The sequence below is a fragment of the Hipposideros armiger genome, unplaced genomic scaffold (assembly GCF_001890085.2).
Source record: "Hipposideros armiger isolate ML-2016 unplaced genomic scaffold, ASM189008v1 scaffold_64, whole genome shotgun sequence".
Taxonomy (NCBI): Eukaryota; Metazoa; Chordata; class Mammalia; order Chiroptera; family Hipposideridae; genus Hipposideros; species Hipposideros armiger.
The window spans coordinates 2,246,464-2,257,669 of NW_017731414.1; the positions used below are offsets into that span (position 1 = coordinate 2,246,464).

Genomic DNA, 11,206 nt, shown 5'->3' on the forward strand with positions numbered 1-11,206 from the left:
CCTGAGTGACTTCCAGCGAGTTCACCCTCTCTGTGTCGTTTGCAGGGCAGTAGTGGGGAATGTGGGAATGGAGGATTATCCACGAGTCCTTCGGCCGTCATGGCACAAGCTCACTCGACACAGCCTCAGGGGGCCGCGCGCGGGGCGTCGGAGGCCACCTCTGGCCGCCACGCTCAGGGCCAAACACTGCACCTTGCACTTTCGAACTGGGGTGGGGTGCACCGCCCACGGCCCCTGCGACTGGCCGCCGGGCCTGCCTGTCTTCGGCTTCTCAGCCAATCATTGTCGCCCTCCTGGTTACGCCCTCCGTTTCTCTCGCTCCTGTCGCCCCAGCCACCTCGAGCCCCGCTCTTCTTCCCCAGCAATTGGTTCTTCAGGATTGCCTCTCTTCTGCCAGTGCTCCAATCATCGCCTGCCTCCAGGCCCGCACCTCCCAGCACCTCGCACCCGGCGGGACCACCTCAGGGACCCAGAGCCTCTGCCAACAGCCCTGCCTCTACCCCTCAGCGATTTGTTTCAGGGGTTGCCTGTCTGCTTTGTGCTCACCAATCCTTGCTGTCTCCAGCGCTGATTGGTCATTGTGCAACCAATCGGAGCGCACCATGGACCCCTCCCGCTGCTCGCTCTGGAAGTGCGCGAGGCGGGGCCGCGGCGGCTGGAGGCGGTGGCGGCGGCAGCGGCGGCGGCGGTGACGGAGACGCGTCCCAGCCGGTGAGCGAGCGCGGGGGGCGCGGGGCGGCGCAGGCGTAGGGGGGTCAGTGCCCCTCGGACCCAGCCAGGGCGAGGCACGGCCCTGTCATAGGTCCTGGTGCGCTGGTGGACGAGGCGGAGCGTGACAGCAGCGTCGCGGGGGCAGGGAGAGGTCAAAGCCCACCCCCACCCCGCGAGACCCCCACACCTCGTGTCTGGTTTCCTTTAGGGGCTCCCGCAGCCGGATCTGAGCCCCTCACCGTCAGCACACGCACACCTGACACCGCGTCCCTTCTCGTTGACCACCCCCCATACACCTGAGACTGTCCGCCTCGCTGACATCCCCACACCTCCGGGGTGGGGACGGCGCCCCGCAAAGTTGGGTCTGCACCCCTTTACACACCTGAGTCTGTGCCTTTACTGATGGTGACGCTCACACACCTGACACCGCGCCCCCGCTCATGGACACCCCCCACATCCCCTGAGGCCGTCCTCTGGGTGACACCTCACACCTGAAACACCTCCCCCCAACCCCGCCTCCACTATTGGGCCTATACCCCCACACCAACACCTGGTCCTGTGACCCCAAACTCATGATCTCCCACTCACATCTGGGCCTGCTGGTATTCCTTCACTGACTTTGCTCATATCCAGGTGCATGCCCCTCCTTTCAGCAATTTGGATCAGGACCCTCAGATACTCTCCACCCTCCAACCTGCCCTGTACCCCTAGAAGCACCTTCTCACTCACACACACCCCATTTAGTGCACTGGCTCATACTTTTTTCCACACACCTGTGTTTGTGCCCCTCTCTATAATCCTTAATTCCCCCCAGGTCCCCTAATATTTCAAACCTCACTATTTCAGGTTCACCATCCCCTCCAAAGAAAAGCCCACTCAGATGTTATCTTTTCATTTATGACGGTCTATAGTGATATTTGGGCTTAGAATAATCCTGTCCCAGACAAAATCTGAATTATCTCCGTTTTATCAGCAACAAACCTAAAGCGACTTGAGTTGAGGAAACAGAGCCCACCCCTCCCTGAGCATTACTGACCCTTCTATGTGGACCTCCCCCTTTTGTGCCCATCTGTTGTGTTTATCTCTGAGGGATTGGCTGGAGAGGGGACCCCCACCCTTCCTGCAGCTGTTCCTTAGGCATCATGACTTTGACTGGGTCTGGAAAGACTGAGCTGGAAGGGCAACGGCTGCTGGAGCATGACTCCGAGCCCTGGGGTGGGGGGTGGGGTGAGGGCGCTGGGGAGTAGGGCTTCAACATCTGGGGTGCCGCTGCTGGCAGGCTCACCTGGGAGGGGATTGCAGGGTTTCTGGCTCCCACTCCTGCAGATTGAGGCCCCTCCCTGATCCTCTGGAGCTCCTTGGGCCCTTGGAGCCAATGAACCCGAGAGTAAGGAAACACTCTTCAGAGTGAAGGAGCTAATGTTACAGCCGCTTAGAGCTAAACTGCAAAACTGGAGCCCGGTGTGCTGCTGGGGATAATGATTTTTCTGGAATTTTTCAAGTTCCCGGGAGTATGATTTGCAAGTGTGCAGCACAGAAAGAGACTGGTGGTTTTGTAGTTAAAAAAGCAATAACGTGCCATTTCCTATATATGGCTTGCATAGCGCCTCTTACCTTCTGCCCCCTCCTGTCTTTCCCTGCAAAGATGGTACTGGAATGTTCCAGAGGGTCATGTCACCTTCAGCTTTCCCTATGGAAACTGAAGCCATTGGAGTTTTATCTCCAAATTCAAAAGGAGTCGTTTAAAATGTGTGTGTGGGCCTTTTGAGCTTCCTTTGCTCAGCCCGCTCCAAACTCTTTGGAGGGTACTTTCTTTTCTAATAATGGCCCTTGAGCCATTCTCTACTGCTCGCGCCTGCTTCTGCTTCTTTGAAATGTACTTTTACTTCTAATAAACTCCTTTTCTGCAACTTTAAAAAAAAACAAAAAAAAATGTGTGTGTATGTGTATGCATATATGTAGGTGTTATACACAGAGAAGCATATACACACATATATACATGTACTGTACATACATTTTATATATGCATATATAAAATGTATATATATATACATATATACAAATATATTTTACATATATACATAAGCAAATATAAACTTTGACAAGGTAATTGATGTACATGGTAAAAAAAATTCAAACAGTTGTAAAGGGCATAAAATAAAACAGGCAGGTCTCCCCGTGCCTGCATCCTGTCCCTCTCTGGAGGCGCCATGGTTAATAATTTCTTCTGTTTCCTTCCAGAGATAATCTATGCCTTTGGGGGGTGCAGTTTAACCCCACCCCCACCCCCTTTAAGTCACTGGTAAATTTGCATCAGATTTTATCCAACAGGTATGTTGATTTTTGTACCCGGTCTCTTACTGATGGCTGTTTAAGTTGTCGATCATATTTTCTTTTACAAACCAAGCTGCACTGAATAGACTCAAGCATGAGCAAATAATGTAGTGAATGTTTTGTGGAGCTCCAGCAGTGCAGACACTTTGAAGCCTCCCTGACTTCATGGAGTTTACATCCCATGAAGAGACTTCCTAGGAGTAGCCAGGCCAAAGGGCATGTCCATTCAAATGGTTACTGTTCTTCCAGAGAGGTTGCGCAGTCAACAGTCTTTCAGCTGTGAAGTTGGAATGCTTTTTTCCTCCCACAGTGGCCAGGACAGCTTTTATCAAATGTTCTTGTCTCTCCAATCTAATAGATAGTAAAAAAAAAAAACCAGCCCAAGAGATCCTTTTGAATGTCACTTCCATGCTTCCTCTCCATCTCTTAGGGATTCTGGCTCATGTGGTGGCGATTAAACATTAGATTTCTGTTTCTCTTCCAAGGTCAGACTAAAGCTCAATCCAAGAAATATTTGAGTCCCTCCTCTGCACAGCTCTGAAGGAAACCTTGGGTTTGTGGGGGCATCGCCCAGAGTCCTGGGAGGGCGCATCCTGAGATGTTGGCATGAGGTATCTTGACAGGAAAAATGGGCTGAAGGGCCGGCCGAGTGGCTCAGCTGGTTAAGAGCTCGCTTGGGACGCCAGCTCTGAGCAGCAGGGCTGCGGTTCGGATCCCACATTGAAGGCCAGTGACGCTCGCCCTCTACAGCTAAGATGGTGAACAACAGCTCAACCTGGAGCTGGGCTGCTGTGGGTCGCCGGCGACGGCGTAGGCAGTGGGCTGCCATGAACTACATGAGTGGCTGGCAGCCAGTGTGAGCTGCTGGGAGCCACTGTGAGCAGCCGACCACTGACCGGTGACCGATGGCCTCACCCGGCAAGAACACAATGATCATACCAACATGGGCCAGTGAAGCGATGTCCTCCACAACTAGACTGAAGAACAAAAACTGCAATTTGTCTACCTGTCTGTTCCCCTTCCCTGATTTCCCAACGCTGTTCTCCTCCCCCTAACTCCCCAATAAAATCTTAAAAAAAAAAAGAAGAGAAAAATGGGCTGAAGAACTGTTTAGCTGTTGCTAAAGTTTTTTCCCCATTTGGATCCAGCAAAAGAATGAGGGTGAAGGAAGAGATCGAGAGAAGTCAGATGTTAAATCTATTTGGGAATCTGTTTCCAGATTCTCTCAGTTGTTGGTGATTTCCTAATGGTGCTAGGTGGAGGGCATCATCACCGTGAGGTCAGGACATTTCCCACATGTCGTCCCATGTTTTGATCTTTTCTATTTTGGCAGTTAGGCATTAGAGGAATACTGCGATGATCAGAGCTATTAGCTTTGGGGGTTTATTTGGGCTTGTTGAGTTTTATTACTGCTTAACAAATGATGTACACATGAAAAGAACCAAGGTGATGGTGTTGGTGTTGGCAAGTACCGTTCTCAAGAATTAGAGTGTTGCCCCGGGCAGCTCCTCCCTGGTCACTGTGCTATTTTTAAAATATGCTTGTCAATGTTTTCTTCACTGAGTACCTTTTGCTGCAGCTGAGTGCTTGGATTCCAGGGTCTCAACAAAGTTTAGCAGAAGCCAGGTTTTCTGCTGATGCTCCGCCAGCAGAGTGCCCTTGAGGTCCGGAGAGGAGAGCAGTGACCTCAGGCACAGATCACTAGCTGACGGCCAGACCAGCACTGGGAGGACACTAATTTACCATGTTAGTGTCCTGGGGCAGCTGTAACAAATTGCCACAAACTGGGTGGCTGAAAACAGAAGTTTATTCTGTCACAGTTGTGGAGGCGGAAAGGCCAAAATCAAGGTGTTGACAGGTGCTAAAGACTGAACGTTTGTGTCTCCGCTTAAAATTCATATGTTGAAACCGAATCCCGGTATAATGGTATCTGGAGGTGGGCCTTTGGGAGGTGATTAGGTCATGAGGGTGGAGTCCTCACAAATGGGATTAGTGCCCTTATAAAAGGGACCCCAGAGAGTGCCCTAGGCCCTTACACCATGTGAGGACAGGGTGAGAAGACAGCCGCAGATTATCAGATCCTTGATCTTAGACTTCAGCCTCCAGAACTGTGAGAAATACATTTCTGTAGTTTATAAGCCACCCTGTCTGGGCTATTCTGTTATGTCAGCCTGAACAGACTAAGACAGCAGGGTTGCTTCCTTCCAGGGGTCCTGAGACAAAATCCATCTCAGGCCTCTCTCCTGGCTTCTGGTGGCTGCTGGTAACCCTTGGGTTCCTTGGCTTGCAGCCCCATCACCCTGATCTCTGCCCCTGTCTCCACATGGTGTGTTTGTGTTTTCTACTAAGGACGCAGTGATTGTATTTAGGGCCCACCCTAAATCCAGGATCTCATCTCAATATTCTTAACTAATTACCTCTGCAAAGACCCTATTTCTTTTTTTTTTTTTTTAAGATTTTTATTGGGGAATTGGGGGAAGGGGAACAGACAAGTTGCTGTCGTTTTGTTCTTCAGTCTAGTTGTGGAGGACGTTGCTTCACTGGCCCAAGTTGGCACCATCATTGCGCTTTTCTGAGGCGAGGCAGATCAGTCGCTGGCTTCTGAACGGCTGCTCACAGCGGCTGCTGGCCGCTCACACTGGCTGCTGGCTACACACGGTAGCCCATGGCAACCCACTGCCACAGGGACTGCAGCCTACGCTGTCTCCGGCAACTCACGGCAGCCCAGCTCCAGGTTGAGCTGTTGTTCAGCATCTTAGCTGTAGAGGGCAGTGTCACTGGCCCTCATATGTGGGATCCGAACCGGGGCCCTCTGGCGTCCCAAGCCAGCTCTTAACCATTGCACCACTTGGCCGGCCAAGACCCTATTTCTAAATAAGGTCACTTTCTAAGGTTCTGGGTGGACATGAACTTGGGGGGATCCTATTTAACCCTTACAGCTACAAAACCAGCATTCCTCAGGGTGTTATTCGAGAAAGTACTTGTCCAGCTGCCTCAGCTCTTTTGGGCAAGACAAGGCCGGTGGGATTAGAGCACATTTCCCAGCCTTTCCAGATGGCCCGTGTGGGTGGCTCCTGTGGGCTCCCTCTATCACCTGACTCCCTGCCCTTGGTGGAGGCATCTGCCCAGAGCTAGCAAGGATTCGGACACGTGAACGACACATCTCAGTTTTGCTCTTTGCCACCCCTTGGCAAATGCTTACTGGGCTGTGAGCTTGTTTCTAGGCCCTCCCAGTTTTACAGAAGAGAGACCAAGGCTTGAGGGGGCCTTTGCCCAAAGACACACAAGGAGAACATGGGGAGTTGGGACAGATGTAGGTCAGTCTGAATCCAAACAAGTTGCTGTAGCACCATGCTTTTAGCTGCTGTTAGACACCATTGTTTGTAAACTGTCTTGGAACACCGCCACCGGCATGGCCTCCAGGAGTGGAACAAAATCGAAGTCTCATTCTACATCCCATAAGTATTTGTGTGCCAGGGCCAGTGAGAGGTGCAGAGGAGGCAGAAACACTGGGGCTTAGAAGGGCAGAGAAATGCGGACATGGATCAGACCCTCGCCAAGTGATCGGGGCACTGTAATTGATCAGTGTCCTGATCAGAGGCTGGGGTGCTATTTCAGGGGTCCAGGAAGGCTCCCCCAGATCTAAAGCCATCAGGGAGTTTGCTCAATGGCAAAGTATTGTGAGCAGAGAAAATGAGCCAGCCTGGACATGTGGGACTCAAAAGAGGTGGAGGGACTGGGAAGCCAGAGAGGGTCCTGAGAGGGACGTTGTCTGTGGTGCTGTTGAGAGACAAGCCAGTAGATGAGAGGGCTCATGTTTAGGCTGCTGTGGGCCTGCATAGTCAGCAGGGCCTGGGCTCAGAGCTTCTATGGCCTGTGCCTTTCCAACTGTGAGATGAGGACCTGAACAGAAGACTAGCCTTGCGAGAGGAGTCAAGCCTTCCATGTTGAAATGTGCCCCCCCACAAAGCTCCCAACAGATGTCAGAGCCTTTGCTCCCTCTCCAGGCCCTATGTCTTGCCAGGAGATGAGTCGGAATAGTGACTATGTATGTTTTAATGAAGTATTAATTACAACCACGCCAACCCAAGACTTACCAGGTCTGCGGTATTTGTCAGCACAGTGTGTCTCCCCCTCGTCCTGTCTAAAGGGCTGGTTCCCAGGCCTCCCTCTAGTGACTCTGACTTTAGTCTGGGGTGGGGTCTCAGGAGTCCTGCACAGAGACTCTGAGACGAGTGCTCTTGGAAACACCTAGCATAGTAGCTCAGAGCTGGGAGAATATGCACGACCCTCCCCATCCCTGGTTGGCAGGTCCCTGTGGCCTTGAAAGGGGAGGGGATGCGGTGGTACTCCTGGCTTGCAGCACGATGGGAATACACTACCCATTGCTGGTCTATCCTCGAGCTGTTGAGGGGGTGTGTAAGAGCCAGGCAGGTTTGGGGGTTGCTTACGGACCCTTTTTCTTAGAACACATTGGTCAGAGCCAAATGACAGCAGCCCAGAATGTGAGTCACAGATTGTACCACTATTGTCCTGGGCAGGGAGGACAGTGTGGTGGAGTGCTTGTTGGGGAGCAGGCACTTCCTAAATGACCACTATTTGATGGGCAGGTGAGGCACTGCTATCCAAATTTATTCAGCACTTTGGGAAGGTGAACCTGGGGGAGGGAAAGTGGAGGGGGGCTGGACTCCAGGGACCAGTGCTCAGCCTTTTTGGAGATCCTAATATGGGGGGTGTGGGCTGAAGGGTGAAATCTGGGAGCTGGGGAGGCCTGCTTAGACCAGGTGGTGATAGGTGGGCTCCTTCCCAGCCCTGTCTGACTCTTTATTAGGCAGAACTGCACTTCCCAACACCAACACCGTCACCCACCTGAGCAGCACCAGCCTGGAAAGATAGTGACAGATGAGGGAATTAAGGCCCATAGAGGTTTAGTGACATGTCCAAGGTCACATGTTGGACCTTATCTTCCCGTAACAGTAGCTTGGTGTGGCAGAGAGCCCAAACATGCTTCTACTTGGGGAATGAGGCAGGGATTGAGGAGGCACCCTTCCTGAAGGGCAGGAAGATGAATAGCAAAAGCACTTGTCTACAGGTGTGTGTCTCTGCTTCTTTGCTAGGTAGTCATGGACACTGAGCGTGACCCAGGCCCTTGCCTTCCCAGGACCCCAAGCCTAGTAGAGGAAGCAAATGAAAAGTGGCCCCTCCAGTGCAGCAGAGAACCACGCAGTGTTCAGTGAAGAGCAGAACAGCTAACATTGGGGAGGTGAGGCCAGGGCATTTAGGATGGGCTTTGAAGGATGCAGAGGAGTTTGCCAGGCATGAAGGGAGTGCAGCCAAAGCAGAACTTGGCGTGTCCAGGGAATTAATTTACTCATCCAGCAAATAACTGAGTAGGTGTGAGCTCCGTGCTGGGCTCCATGTGGCAAGAACACAAGACTTTTGGAGTTTGGGCCTTACACAAGTGCACCCTCTTAGTGAGTACCATTGAGTGCCTCCGTTGTTTTAGGTTACTCCAAATGCAATTGGCGAAAGGACCAAGGATTGACTAACCATAGAATGTTCTGGATCTTTCAGGATGTAGATGCCTGTATGTCTGATCCATAGAGACTGCAGCACAGGGTTGTAGTGACCAGAGTTTGTATGAAAAGTACACACACAAGTGCACGTAGCAGGTAGAAGCGCATAGTCGCCAGCCAGTTTGGGGTTAACAGGGAGCAGTTGTTATGTAAGACGCTCTGCTCTCTTAGGCAGAAGTTAAAGCCCATTAACTGGAAAAGGGAAAGGCTTTTATCAGCAGGCAGATAGGATGTTAATTGGCTTCCGTTTACCAAGACATTAAGGTATCTGATCCATGGCTATTTGTAAACTCCATTGACCTGAAACAGCCCCCATTTGTACAAACATGTCCCACTGGGTGGAGCACAAGGTCATGCCTCCACTACACACTGGCATGAATGGTGGCCCTGGGCAGGAAGCTTCCAAAGGAGACAGGCATGAGTGTGTGTGCATGTGTGAGTGCACGTGTGTGTTTGGGTGTGTCTGTGTATGTGTGTTAGGACAGCCGCATACGAGGAGCAGCTGCAGCGTGGGGCTTACAGGCTGGGCTCCCTAAGATCCTGTGACCCCCAGGTTCACAGTTTCTAGACAGTGCTGTTCAGTAAGTTATATTGCCAAAGTGGGCCCCCCAGCCTCACCCCATTTCACTTTGTCTTTTTGTTTGACAAATGGAAAGATTGCTGGAACAGAAATACTGTGTGAAAAGGTGAATGTTTGTTCACTGGGGTTTGTCTGCGAAAGCCACCCACCTATGGCAGGTGGTAGGGTGGTTGCCCCACGACGCTTGGACCCTAGTTCTCACCCCATCACTGGGGGAGACACACCAGAATCCCAGTTCATGGCGCTTGTTAAAGGTGCCTCTGGAGAGTGTGCTGAGGCTGGGCCTACTGGTTTGGAAGTACAGTCCAGGGCTGGAGGGGGATAAGGGAAACATACAGGTCAGGGCTCTGCAGGGGATGGAAACCCACCCCAAACTGGCTGAACTGGACAGGGGCTTCGTGAACTCCAGGGTGGAAAAGTCCAGGTTCTTCCCAAACCTTGGATCCCTGGACACCCCCAGTCTGCAGACTTGCCTCCCCCTGCTGGCCTTGGCTCTGGGTCACTGCCCTCGGGCTGACCCACTTCATCTTCCCGGGGAAAGAAGACTTCTCTGGCCCAGGGGCCCCTCTCAAAAGTCTCGGTCTTTGGGTCCAGTGCCCCAAAATCCAGGAGTGTGAGCTCATGACCTGGTCACCCTAGAATCAAGGTGACAGAGGGTGGCCAGGGTAGTTGCCCAAGGTGCTGTCTCCAGAAGGGGGCTGGACATCCACTGAAGTGTGGCCCACTTGTGATAAAATATATACACATAAAATGTACCATCTTAACTATTTTAAAGTGCACAATTCAGTGGCATTAAGCACATTCACATTGTTGTACAAGCATCACCACCATCCATCTCCAGGACTTTTTCATCTTGCAAAACTGAAACTGTCCCCATTACACACCAACCTTGTATAAGCAGAATCATGCAGTGTTTGTCCTTTTGTGACTGGCCTATTTCACTTAGTATACTATCATCAGGGTTCATCCATGTTGTAGCAGGTGTTAGAATTTCCTTCCTTTTTAAGGCTGAATAACATTCCACTGTGTGGACGGACCACATTGTGTTTCTGTGCGTGAATTTCACTTAGACAGGGTCATTTGGCACACAGTCTTTTTTATGTCTGGATTCTTTAACTCAGTGTGATGTTTTTGAGGTTCATCCCCGTTTCAGCATGAATCAGTACTTCACTCCTTATTATGGCTAAGTAATATTACACTGTATGGCTGGACCACATTTTATTTATCTGTTTATGCACTGATGGACATTTGTGCTGTTTCCACCTTTTGGCTTTTGTGGCTAATGCTGTCATGAACCTGGTGTACAGAGATTTGTTAGAACACCTGTCTTCAATTTTTGGGTATGCCAGGGAGTGGAATTCCTGGGTCATGTGTTAACTCCATTTTCATCTACAGTAATACCTTGGTTTGCAAGCATAATTCATTCCGGAAACAAACTACTCATATTGCAAGACATCGCTCGTTTACCAAGTTAAAATGTATGAGAAATGTTTGCTTGTCTTGCGGAACACTTGCAAACCAAGTTACTCGCAATCCAAAGTTTTACTGTAGTTTCAAATTGATTTGCACAGCAGTCACCCAGTCTGCATTCCCTGTGTATGAGGACTCGGGGTTCTCTGGGCAGGTTTAGGAAGTCCTTGGCAGGATGAGTCAGGAGAATGGTCCTGTGTGCGGCTCCCTCACTCCAGGGAGTGCACAAGGCCCCCAGGAGCCCCCAGGGCTCTCACGTGGTGAAGGGCAAAGCCAGCCTTGACCCTGTGACAGCTTTCCTCCTCAACCAGTGACAAAGGGGAGTTCAGGGTGTGGACTTCCACCACTGGACCCATGAGGAAGCACAGGGACAGCTATTATGAACTGCCCCCCAAGCAGGGGGTGATGAAGCCGGCGTGAATGGTCGAAGGAAGCTATACCCAAACAGGACCCCCATGAGTGTTTTTCAGAGTGTTTCTTTTTAAAGATTTTATTGGGGAATTGGGGGAGGGGAACAGCACTGGGGAGTGGGGGG

The 11,206-nt window shown here is 51.2% G+C and overlaps 1 protein-coding gene across 1 annotated transcript in view; it reads left to right on the top strand.

The window, feature by feature from the left end:
- The first annotated feature begins 615 nt into the window (after positions 1-615).
- SLC25A42 (solute carrier family 25 member 42) overlaps positions 616-11,206 on the top strand; it is a 34,161-nt gene continuing 23,570 nt past the window's right edge. The window contains exon 1 of the mRNA XM_019641872.1: positions 616-711. The gene's annotated coding sequence lies outside the window, so the exon portion shown is untranslated. The remainder of the gene's footprint in view (positions 712-11,206) is intronic.